Source organism: Lagopus muta, chromosome 10, assembly GCF_023343835.1.
Source record: "Lagopus muta isolate bLagMut1 chromosome 10, bLagMut1 primary, whole genome shotgun sequence".
Lineage (NCBI taxonomy): Eukaryota > Metazoa > Chordata > Aves > Galliformes > Phasianidae > Lagopus > Lagopus muta.
Window position 1 is genome coordinate 9,735,037 of NC_064442.1, and position 12,072 is coordinate 9,747,108.

The window sequence follows — 12,072 nt, forward strand, 5'->3', positions numbered from 1 at the left end:
TAGAATCACAAGGTTGGAAACAACCTAGAAGATCATCTAGTCCAACCATCTTCTCATTACCACCACTACTATAATCTAAACTGTATCTCACAGCTCCTCATCCAGATGCCTCTTAAACACTGCCAGGGATGGTGACTCCACCACCTTCCTGCGCAGCCATTCCAGTGCCTGACCACTCTCTGAGAGAAAGTTTTTCCTTTGTGTCCAACCTAAACCTCCTCTGGTACAACTTGCGGCCATTTCCCTGGGTCCTGTTCACTGCCTGGGAGAAGAGGCCAAACCCCTCTTCACCACAGCCTCCCTTCAGGAAGTTGTAGAGTGCAATGAGGTCTCCCTGGAGCCTCCTCTTCTCCAGACTAAATCCCAGCTCCCTCAGCTGCTCCTCATAAGACTTGTGCTCTAGATCCCTCACCAGTTTTGTTGCCCTTCTCTGGACATGCTCCAGGGCCTCAATGTCTTTCAATGGCTTCTAGGTGTGAAGCCCAGTGGACTGGGCATGAGTGGAATGCAGCTGTGTTACTGCTCACACTGCACCATCTTTGGCTTTGTTTCTTTTTGTGCTTTTAGGACTTGCATTAAGACAGCTAGGTAAATAATGAAATTCTCCTTGATGTGTTGTTGGTTTAGTTTTACTGTAAATTAAATTTAGATACCAAGGAGCAATAATTTAATTCTGTCTCTTGTTTCTGTTAGTGGAATTAGTGTAATATGTGCTGATTTTTTCCTTACTGTTTCACATGGGTATTATTCCTGTTCTGTTATCAAGTTCAGTTGTTAAAGAAATTCAGAGCAGTGAATAGTGCAGATACCAAAATAATCCACCTGACTCAACTAATGAGTTACATTTATTGCTTCATTATTGCAGTGATTTTCAGGCATTTTATCTGACACAGATCTATTACTGTCCAAGCATCAGAAATTATTCTTAATCTGATGCCAAACTAACTGAAAACAACACTTTTAGTTGTAGCTTGATCCAAAGCAAGAGATTACATGAAAAATTCAACTTCAGATGTTCGAAATTGAAATTTGAATACTCTAATGAAGTTAGAACATCACTTCCTTGTTTAACAGAATTCCTTCTACTGAAAAATAAACCAGCAGTCTCAGTAGTTAACTTTGGTTTTTATTGTTCTAAAAATCCTTTGTATGGGCTCCAAGGGACTGAATCTCTGGCTGGGATTTATCTAAACAACAAATTAATAAATGGAAAATTGAAAATAATGTTTTTCAACTTTCCTACTGTTTAATGTAGAACTCTAGGGATGTTCAAATATATCTCATTGGTTGATATTTCAGAAAACATTTTGTGAAATTTTGTTACTGTTTTTGTTGCTTTGTTAGGGCATTGCAGGGAAAATGATGAAGTAGATAAGACAAGTCATGTATATACACTCACATCTAAAAACTGGTTTAAATTGCCAGTCTCTTGGTGAAAACTGGGTGTGTTTGGTTTCTCAGCCTGTAGTACTGTCATGAATGTTTTGCTGTCCTGATGAAAGCATCTGTTGCTTGCTACAGTCTGCTTTTCCTCCTTTATAATTTTCGAGAATGCGACAGCGGAATTTTTCCAACATCTAGCAAATGTCAGTTAGTATATGTGAGCCTAACTGCTAAAAAACAGCTTGATATCAGTACTTGGAAAAGGACAGGACTGTATTTACACAGTGAGCTGATAGCATCAGAAGATGCGTTTGTTGCACTTTGCTTTCCCCCAGTTAGTATGTAAGATAAGGGACATCGCTTTTTGATTTGTGCTAAGGCCTCACTGAGTTCTTACTACTGTATCAATATCCCCCAAAGTACCTGGCAAACCCATCCAATAGCAATAATGTGATTCTATTAGCAGCATACTCTTGCCTTAATTTTAGGATAGGGAGAGGTAGCTGAGCATCTTTCATTGTAAACTTAAAAAAAAAAAAAAAAAAGCAATGAACAGTCCTTAGCAAAACCTAAGCAACTTAGGTTCAGTGCAACCTTTTGTTACCTTTTAGAGTGTTAATGTAAAAATGACAGTGAACAAAGTGATGCTTCTGTGTCAAAATGGCTTTCTCCTATTTCCAGTGCTCTCTAGTTTTGTGTTGTTGGTATATTGTGTAGTATGCAACTTAAATAAATACATTCTGTCTGTTCACATAGTGTTCTCTTGAGATGAACATTCAAGCTTTCCTTTGTAGAAATATCTATAGCATAGGATAGATTTATCAAGCTTAAAAAAGGTAGTGTTAAATATAATTACTTTAACATCTGAAGTAATGCTTTTAGTTACAGAATTTCTAACTGTAGAATCTGTAGTAGATGTAACTGAACACACAGAGCATAATTTAGCAATGGCTAAATCACTCAAATCGTTGTGGCAACTTGAAAAATGTCTTGAACTTTGCTAGCCTGAAGGCACTGCTTTATTTCCAGAATCTTTCCCAGAGGAGGTTCCTGATGAGAGTAGCTTCAACTGTAATTGAATGTAGAACTTAAAGTTTATGAAAGATTAAAGTGTGCGATTAAAAAAAGTAACAGTCACTTGTCAAATAGTCTTGCTGGTGGTAAGCAGCTGTTTGTTACCCTTGTGCTGAACTGTAGTCTTTGAAGCAATGTTAGGGAAATTCACCTGCTGAGCTTGGCAGAGCTGCATCCAGTCACAGCAGATCTCAATTTGACTTCAAATGTCCTTGTATATGCTAGCAAGATAAGAATTTACTGATCTCTGGAATAAATTGGTTAAAACATATAGTTCTTACTGCATGAAGATGCAGCCTTAAAAGTAGTACTAACAAAGTTGTTGATGCATCAGTACAAAATTTATTGATACATTAATACGAGCTTCTTATCGCTGCCCTGTTCATTTGAATAAGACAGGTCCTTTAGTTCGGGAAATTCTTGGCAAAGTTTGTGCACTTCAAAGAAGGAAAAACTGTATGGCATCTCGGTCTCAAAGGAAGCCTCTTCTGCAGTGCGTCCTACAGAACCAGAACTTTTCAGGTAAATAGTTTGCAAGTTATATTTAGCTTTCAACTGAATGACAATTTAGAGTCCAGATTTGTAATCCAGTGGAGCAAGGTGTGTGGTTCAGTATGCTTACTGAGAAGTCATTTTGAGTGAAAATGTCTAGAAAGTATCCTTAAAGTGTATTAACCTGCATAAATCGTGACTCAGGAATTCGTACTTCTGAGGTAGGTGGTAATGCTCTTCCATAGATCCAAGGTACTGGAAGTGATGGCTAAACAAACTTGAAGATTAATTCTTTTAGTTTGGATGATTTAAGTAGATCTGGCTATTGAAACAATAGTCAAAAATGAAGTTTCAGTTTTTCCCACTTTTCTGAATGGGAAGATCTCTGTAGAAGCACTTTTCTCTCAGTGATGCAAATTGTTTTATCCACTTGATTTTTCACTTTTTTTTAGTCTTTCAAAGCTGTTAGAGATTGTTATTCGTATTTTCCCTTAAGAAAACAAAGGACCACACTGCCACAGTTCTTTCAAGATTTATATCCAACTTTTACCTTTACCAAACCCAGCAGGAGGTTGAGATACAAGATCAAAATCTTTGGCATTCTGTTTGCTTCATTGCTTAGTTACAACTTTTGTTTTTTTGGACAGTAGAAACAGCAGCTCATTTGGTGGTAAATTCTCTTACAGAACTTGTGTGAGAAATCTCACTGACTTCAGTGAGAGCTGGACAGAACCCTGACAGCCAATCCAGGAGCAATGCCTACACTGCATAGAATAGTACGTAACCAGTCACGTTGGCATGAGGCTTGTGAAGTCCCTGTGCAAGTGGCTGTGTTTAGTTCTCAAATATTGCCTGCTGATCAAAGTGCTTTTTCAGACTAATTGCACTGTTTTAAGTACTTGCTCTGGTAAGGAGTTTGCTCTAGACTTTGAGGTTTGAATGTCTAGCTAGAACACTTGATGTTTGTGAACATAACTAGTAGTCAAGATTTTACTTTTCTATTCTGCTAAATGTATTGTCCTGTATTTGCTGGTTTAATTTTTCTTGTTCAAAATGATACTGCCTTCCAAAGAAGAAACACGTTTTGAGAGAGTTGTTAACAGGGACGTGGAGTGATGGAAGTGCTTTCATGTACTTGCTTTTCAAAAGGAGCTGAGGATCTGCCCCATTAATTATGTGGTTAATGGAAGGAAGCCATTGAACAGGGAGGGGGGGAATAATTAGCTAACTGGTACAAACACTGTGAGAGCACCTACCCACAGGATGGCTGTTCTTACTACAGCTCAGGTTTGGAACAGAGTAGGTACAGAGTCTTCCAGCTTCAGATTCTCCTGTGTCTCTCAATATTTGACTGAAAAATATCTCTGCTACATAAAATTAAACACTTCAGAGTCATTTACATAACTTTTGCCTTTGTGGTGCATTGCATTATCTGAGACTAATTTAAAACAGACCTTTATGAAGTCATCTTTCAGAAAAACTAACTTAAAATGGAAATCAGGAGGCAGTATTTAAAAAAAAAAAAGCCATCTACAGTTGACTTCTGGAGAAATGTCCCCACACTGGGAGTGCTCTGAAGCTTTAGCGGGCACAGTACCCTTCACCCATATCCTGACTCCCTTCAGCTGCTGGAGTAAAATGAAAAATGTCAGATTCGTTCTCACTATCCTTGCAAGGAAACCTTGCTTCTCATAGTTATCTAATTTTTTTTCTTTTAACCTTAGTGATCTGCTGGAATAATATTTCAAGTCGTTTAAATTTCCAGTAAGTATTACTCAATAATATACATGGGTGATGTTTAGCAAACAGACAATGTGCAGACCTGTCACTTTAATGAAGTATTCTCCAATTTTTGTTAACAGTAATAAACAAGAACATGCAGTAGAGAGCCTGAGAGGGTGCTTTAGCAATGGGGAAAGGCATGGTGAAAGCTGTCATTGTCACTATCTCCTGCTGCATTGGAGAAAATGCTGGAGGGAGGTGGCTGTTTGGGAACTCCCATCACTTCTCTTGCCAACTGGCTCCAGGGGAAACTTTTTTGTGCTTCCCCTGCCTCTGCCCCCTGTAATGTGTGGCATCAGTCTGGGGACTGAAAATGAAATGCTGTGACGGGTCGCATGTATAACATCCTTTGTGCAACAGACATGGAATAGGAAAATGTTTTAAGGCCTAAGGAGTCTGTTGAAGGGAAGTCATCCATGAGGAAAAAAAAATCTGGCAGAACACTGTAGTTATCTATCAGCTCAGAGCTGCTGTTTGCTTCTGTTGAGCCAAGAATACACAGGATGCAGCGTTACGCTCAGGTCTATGTGGGTGCCTCACCAAGAGGGCTTAATGTGCATTGAGCTCCTGTGTCTCATTTCCTTTTCATGAGAGTAACTTAGCTGGTGTTTTGTACATTGTAACAGTCATAGCTTTATAAGAATTGGAAATGGGCATATGAGATCAGATTTATTATTTTGTCCCTAACATTTTTGCTTTTTTTATGGCCTTGTTAAAAACTTGAAAGGAGAAATAGAGAAAATTCACAGTAGTGAGGATAGTGTTTAGCAGAATAATATGGTATAGAATGTACACTTCATTAAGGAAATAGTTTTGCAGATTTTTTCCTTCTGTACAAGAATTTACAGCTTTTGTAGTAGTTTAGCTAAAATTATCTTGTGCTGCATTTTCCTATCGTGAATTTAAATGATCCAAAAAGTGAACTTGTTTGGCTTACTGCTGCATTTTTACAATTATTTCAACCTCTGCCTGCACTGCACCTGCCTTGCGGCGACATCTGCTGGGAGAAGCAGGAAGCCGTTATTGTAATTACAGCGCTTTGGAATGAAAGTTAATTGCACTCTACATTTGAGGTTATTTTTTGTCTTATCGACATTGCATACGGATGTAGCTGTATTAAGGAATAATTGCTAAATACTCATAATGCTAAACTTGTGCTTTAAGTATTCTAAGTGTCACACTGATGGATGTTCCAAATAAGTACTTACCTTTCCTTCTGGTTTTACGTTTGGTATGTAAATACTGGAAAAAATCAAAGTGGGGAAAATATAGATGAGAAATCACCTTTTATTTCTGTAGAGTTGAAGAGGTGATGGAAATATAATTGGATAAGAAACCTCGAGGTCCATGCCTAGCTTTACAATATAATATGTTGGTTGAAAATCTGAACAAATTGCAGTGCTCACCTGGAATATGTTAAGTGATACTTAAAGATCACTATTGTATAAGCAGTTCCTGATTAGTTCCTTTTACAAACATATTTTGTTTTGTTTTTCTTTTTGCACGATTATCACTTATTTTCTGACATGTGTTTTATTTTGGTTTCTTGAGCCAGAATTAAATGCAGCACACCTGGATCTTTGCTTACTGTGGCTTATCCTATCTTATTTCCCCTAAATCTTGTATTTTATTTCCTTTTGCCTTAGTTTTTTTTTCTGCCTTAATATGTCAGTGCTTCTTATTTAGGGCAAAGGAATCTTTTCTACACTGAGAACTCTTACCATACTAAGAACTTGATTCCTGTACTGCAATTGAGTTTTATCTTTTTTCCCTTGATTTGGAATTCTTTTTGAATCACTTTTCTTATCTTGCCTCTTTTTTTTTTTTATCCTTTATTTTGTGATCATGTACTTTTCTGCTTTGTATTCTCTTCTCAGTCTCCTGTTTTATCACTTTGTGCACATTTTAGATGAAAACACCAAGAAATTGTGTGAGTATTTACTGACTTTATGTAATGGAACTTTATTGCATGTTTTATAATTGGAGTCATGCCTCCTTTCAGTTGATCCCACTAAAATCCTCCCTAGCTTGTTTTGCTGCTGTTGTGCCTCTAACCCTAGTATTAGTGATTATGGCAAAGATGCCACAGACAGCTCTTATTTTAAATAATTTACAGAGCTTTTAGAAATCAGGTAATAGATCTCAGACTGTTACTGTACAATATGGGCACTTAAACTGCAGGACTTCTGTGTGCTGAGAAGGGGAACTTTTGGGAGTTGCTTAGCAGCTTCTCAAAGGAGGTAATAGATGTCACTAAGAATTAAAAACAGCTGATAAAGAATGACAGTAATGTGTAATAACAGATGTTAGTGCTCACCTGAAGAGGACTAGTAAATAAGATGTTAGATGCCAATATATGCTATAATTATTTATCTATTTTAAGCAGGAGATGAAAATGAGGAGGATTAGAGGCCTTAAATATGTTGTTAGATTCATAGTCAGCAAAATCCCTTTTGTTAGGTAACTTCAAGTGTCAAAACAAAACAGTTCATCGTAAAGTGGTACTTAAGCTTAAGCATGAACTCCCACTTTTGTGTGGCTGCCTTTTAGTGAGATGATGTATCTGAAGACAATTCACAGGAGTCTTCAATGTGCGTTAGTGAATTAATTTGAAACTGCTTTTTAGATGACCCAACTGCTGAAGCAGACTTAAATTTGGCCAGTTGGTTACTTGATAGTATCTGTTGTATAGCCAATGCAGATGGACTGTATGATGCTTAGTAAGTTTTTTCCTATTCTCTCTGATGTGTTGCCCTTAATCTTTCACCACTTGTACGCCACATGCCCCAAAGCATCCATCAGTGCAGTTAGTCATAACCAAATAAGTGAGATAAAAATTCCTTATTTTTGGTATCTTCAGCTTTTCTCTAATTTTTTTTAAATTACCAGATGCTAAAAGTTCTTCAAGTCTTCTCTCAAAATCTTTGCAAAGCACACCATGTTAAAATCATGCTGCTCTTAGTGACACATGTAAGTCACACAGAGCAGTAATGAAAAGCAGTCCAGTCTGTTCTGAATTTTGGATTCTGTCACAATTACACTTATGTACTTTCTATCATAAAACTGAAATTTGAATAAGATCCTTACTGAGAAGGAAATTACAGACAACCTCCATGGACGTATTCATCTTTTTCCCTGAGTGTTCCTCTATTCTAATGGGTTTGACAACACTGGCAACACATTCACTTTTTCATTAATGACAGCTTGTTATTAAATAGTTTGGAAATTTAATAGTACAGAGCTTAGATCCACTGTCCTTTTATAGTAAACCATGTGAGTAACTGTCAATCTTCAAAGCAGTTCTGTTTGAATATGTCCGTATGAATACATATGATATAAATGAATTTGACCATGTATTTAAGACAATGATTTGTTTCCTTCATAACTGCAGTCATTCTTTCACAAAGCACAAAGAATGGTACTATCTCATTTTATTTCTATTGTCTTGGACAGCCAGATTATTCCATTGTTCGAACATAAAGATAAGAGCTGCTTTTCTGCTGTATTTTAGATGCACAAATTCAGTAAGATTACACAAAGTCTGAGTTGTGCCATGCATTTCAGTTTTCCTTTCCTGTTCTAGTTCTGACTGAATTAACACCTGATGGCAGGGTGATTCTCCTCAGCTCTTCCTTACAAACACAGAAGTACAGCATTAAGGACCCAATGAATCTCCAGTCAGTCTTTACTTTGTAAGATCTTGTGCTCCTGGAATGAGGTACCTTTCCAGTTGTGAACAGTCCAAGTATATTTCTTCTTGTCTTAATTCTGCATTCAACACAGTTGCTATGTAAGCATAGCACAGAGGCTAGAACTCTAATTTCATTTGTTTCAAATCTTGTAAAATGTACGGTTATTTTTATTATTGTTCTGAGAACTGTTGGAAACTGCAGGAGAAATTAGTTGTTGTACAATGAGAAATGTGCACGTAACAGGGATGCTGCCAGTGGGCTTAATACACAGCAAAGGTGATATGATGTAGAGATCTGAAACTTTCTGGACAGTCGTTGCACAGATGAACCGTCTGCTACTATTGTGAAGGTGAGACTTCAGTCAGTTATCTGCAGCACTGTACTTCTGCTGTTGAATTAGTTACTATGTTTTTTCTGAACAACTGTTGAATTTACGCTTGTTCCCAACTCTGCAATTTTATCTATCAGGACAAGAAAGCTCAGTTTTTGAGATAATTCTGGTTGTTCACTTGAGGGACTTCTTTGCTGAGGATGTCCCTAGTGAGAGCTGCAGGCCACCAACTTCTTTAGATTTTTCCTGAACGGCACCCAGTACTTGTATTCAATAATTGTAGTGATGACTTGCACTTAATTTTTTATTCTTTTTAGAATTACATCTTTTTTTATCACCACAACATAAAAAGTTATCTCTAAGTATGACATTTCATTCTAAAAGACTTTTTCCAAAGGACAAGTAGATTGGCAGCTTTGGAAACACTTCTGTAATCATCTCTCAGAGCTTTTCTAACATGCTATTTTAGGTTTACTTTGTCTTAAAACAAATATTCAGAATATGTAGCTAGAACTTCTGTCTATGATATTATTCCCAAAAAAGGAAATCTGAAGTAATGTCCTGCTCATGGTCTGTCTGCAAAATCTTGTAAAGCACATATTAGAGAAATGAGGGAAGGTGAGAGGATTCAATCTGGAATGGATTACTGAACTGGCAAAGCCTGGCTTGCATTTTGAAATACTATATTCCACTGTGATTTTGTAATTTGTCTTGGTCATTTTTGTGTCATGGAAAAAGAAATCTATTTGCAGGTTTTTCAGCTCTTAGTGTGCACTGAGTAGATTCTCTTACTAATACCAGATGGCAATATTTTCCTGAGTTGTCTGGTTTTGTACTGAAAGACCCTAATTTTTCAGTATTTGTGGCTTCCAAATACTAAAGTAAATGTTAAATGTTAATGCTTGCTCTTGTATTACCAGGTCCTGAATGCCTTGCAATGCCAGTCCTGTTTTGATTGTCATTTTAATAGTAAGGATGGTGATTTGAGACTTCTCACATAGATTAAGAATTTACTGCCATAATTTTCTGACTTTAGGGAAGATCATCTTTTGGGAAAAGACAAGCACTGTATGTATCTACTTAAAATGCAGAGTGAAGTATAAGGGGCAGATTTCCAGCCGAGAATCTGCTCATAGGGGTCTTAATGATAGACAGACAACTTCTAAGTTTTTGGAGTTCTATTATTCCAAATTCTTAGCTCATGAGACATGAACACTTTTCATTTTCACATTAACTGTTATGTTTTCATTCATGGGCTGGAACTTCCCGACAGCTTTAGACTGTCTGATCATGCCATAGGAACGAAAAGAACTTTATCATGGACAGAGCACATCACTAGCGTTGTCTCCTACTGCTTCTTTTGGAGGAGAGGACCTACTTTAATGGTTTGTAGGAGCCTGATGGGCTCTAGATATCTTTGAGGAGTTAATAATGAAATAGAGGAAATGGAATCTGTCTTGGAAACTTAGGTGACTGTTGTTCTTAGGAAAGTTGTCCTGTAAACTTGGATCCTGTTCTCTTGCTGCATGAGTTTTGTTCAAAGGCAAAGGAGGAATTATATTCATAATGTGAATGAGAATAGATCCATTTAAAGTACACAAAGCCTCCTTTCTTTACCATAAATGGAATAAAAAGTCATTTTGCATCCTAATAATTTCCTGACTGTTTAGGTGCGGGGGCCTTTTCATTTTGTGAGCACTTGTGAAACTTTATTTAGGTTACTGCTACTTTCTGGTAGAATCTCAGAAAGATCACTGCTGAACAGATGAATGATTTCAGAAGTGTTCTGCCATGTATATTTAGTATATATCTAGCTAGTTAAAAGCTATAAATATTGGAACTTACCATGTGTTTCTTACAGAAGTTAAAATTTTGAGTGTTATCTACCAGTACTGTAGACAACAGAAGTTCTTATGGTCAGTTTTGATTCCATTCCATTTAGAAATGGAGCAAGATTACAGTTCAGAATCTCTTGGATGTAGTTACTGCCCCTTAGCATTACAGTATTTTAACTGTAAAGCAGTCAAAGTATTGTATGGTTCCAAAGGTTAACAATTTTCACAGTAAAAGGAATATATATTTTTGAGTTTAGCAAACAAGTTTTCAGTGGACACAGGTTCCACTGTGCTTAGGCTGACTTTTAAAGACTTGTTTAGACTTCCTGTGTCCATGACTGCATGCTCGGTTAAGAGTAATGCCAGATGTAAGTATGGACAGAGATGAGAGGCTGGGATGCAGTGCTGGGCAGGTGGATCTAGGGATCCTGGCTGACAGGCTGTGTGAGCCAGCAGTGTGCTGTGGCAGCTGAGATGGCAAACCAACTTCTGTGGTGCATTAACCACAGGGTACACAGCCAGCTGGAAGAGGTGATTGTCGTGCTGTGCTTAGTGTTGGCACACCCTCATCTTGAATACTGTGTGCAGTCTGGGCTCTAGGATTTCAAAAAGGGGTTGAGATAGTTGAGTGCATCCAGTGGAGGGCAACAAAGCTGCGAGAAGAGGCTGAGTTCTGTGTGTTTGTATGCTTGGAGAAAGGTGATCTCTACCTCCATCTTAGGGAGGGAAGAGAAGGGGGAGTGCCCACATCTTTTCTGTGGCAGGATGTGGGGGAAGAGCTACAAGTTGTGTTGAGGCTGTTTGGACTAGATGTGAGGAAAAACCTCTTTACTGTGAGAACAGTGGGAAACTGGAACAGGCTTTCGGAGAGGACGTTGATGCCCTGTGCCTGTCCATGTTTAAGAGACATTTTTTTAACACTCTTAATGACATATTTTTACTTTGGGCTAGCCTCAAAGTAGTCAGACAGTTGGATTTAATCTTTGTAGGTTCTTGCCAACTGGAACTATTGTGTGTGTGTGTGTATTTCTTGATGATTTAGGGGTACATGGTTTAAAAACACATACTGAAAACCAGTTTACTTAGAATTTTTACTGCCAGGAGAAGCAAATAAGCTTTTGAAGTGTTGAAAAAATCATGCCAACCCATGAGAGGAGAAGCTCTAAATACTTTGTGGAGTAGTGTAGGTACACAGCACAGTGCTACAGACAGGCTAACTGGCCTGTGCTGATTATTTTAATTTAATTTTACTGCTTCTAAATATGGGTCAGCACATTAGCAGCCAATTATGGTATCTCTACTTGGCACTGTTGTGTTGTCTCTTACCAAAAGTAATGGATGATTTATACTGAGCTATGGGTGTCTTATTCAAGAGCCTGTTAATTTCCTGTGTGGAAAAACTCAAAGTATTTGGTATTTCACATGCATAAATACTCATTTTCTGTTTACTTCATTCTGTGTCCAGGTCTGGCTCTATTTTCAG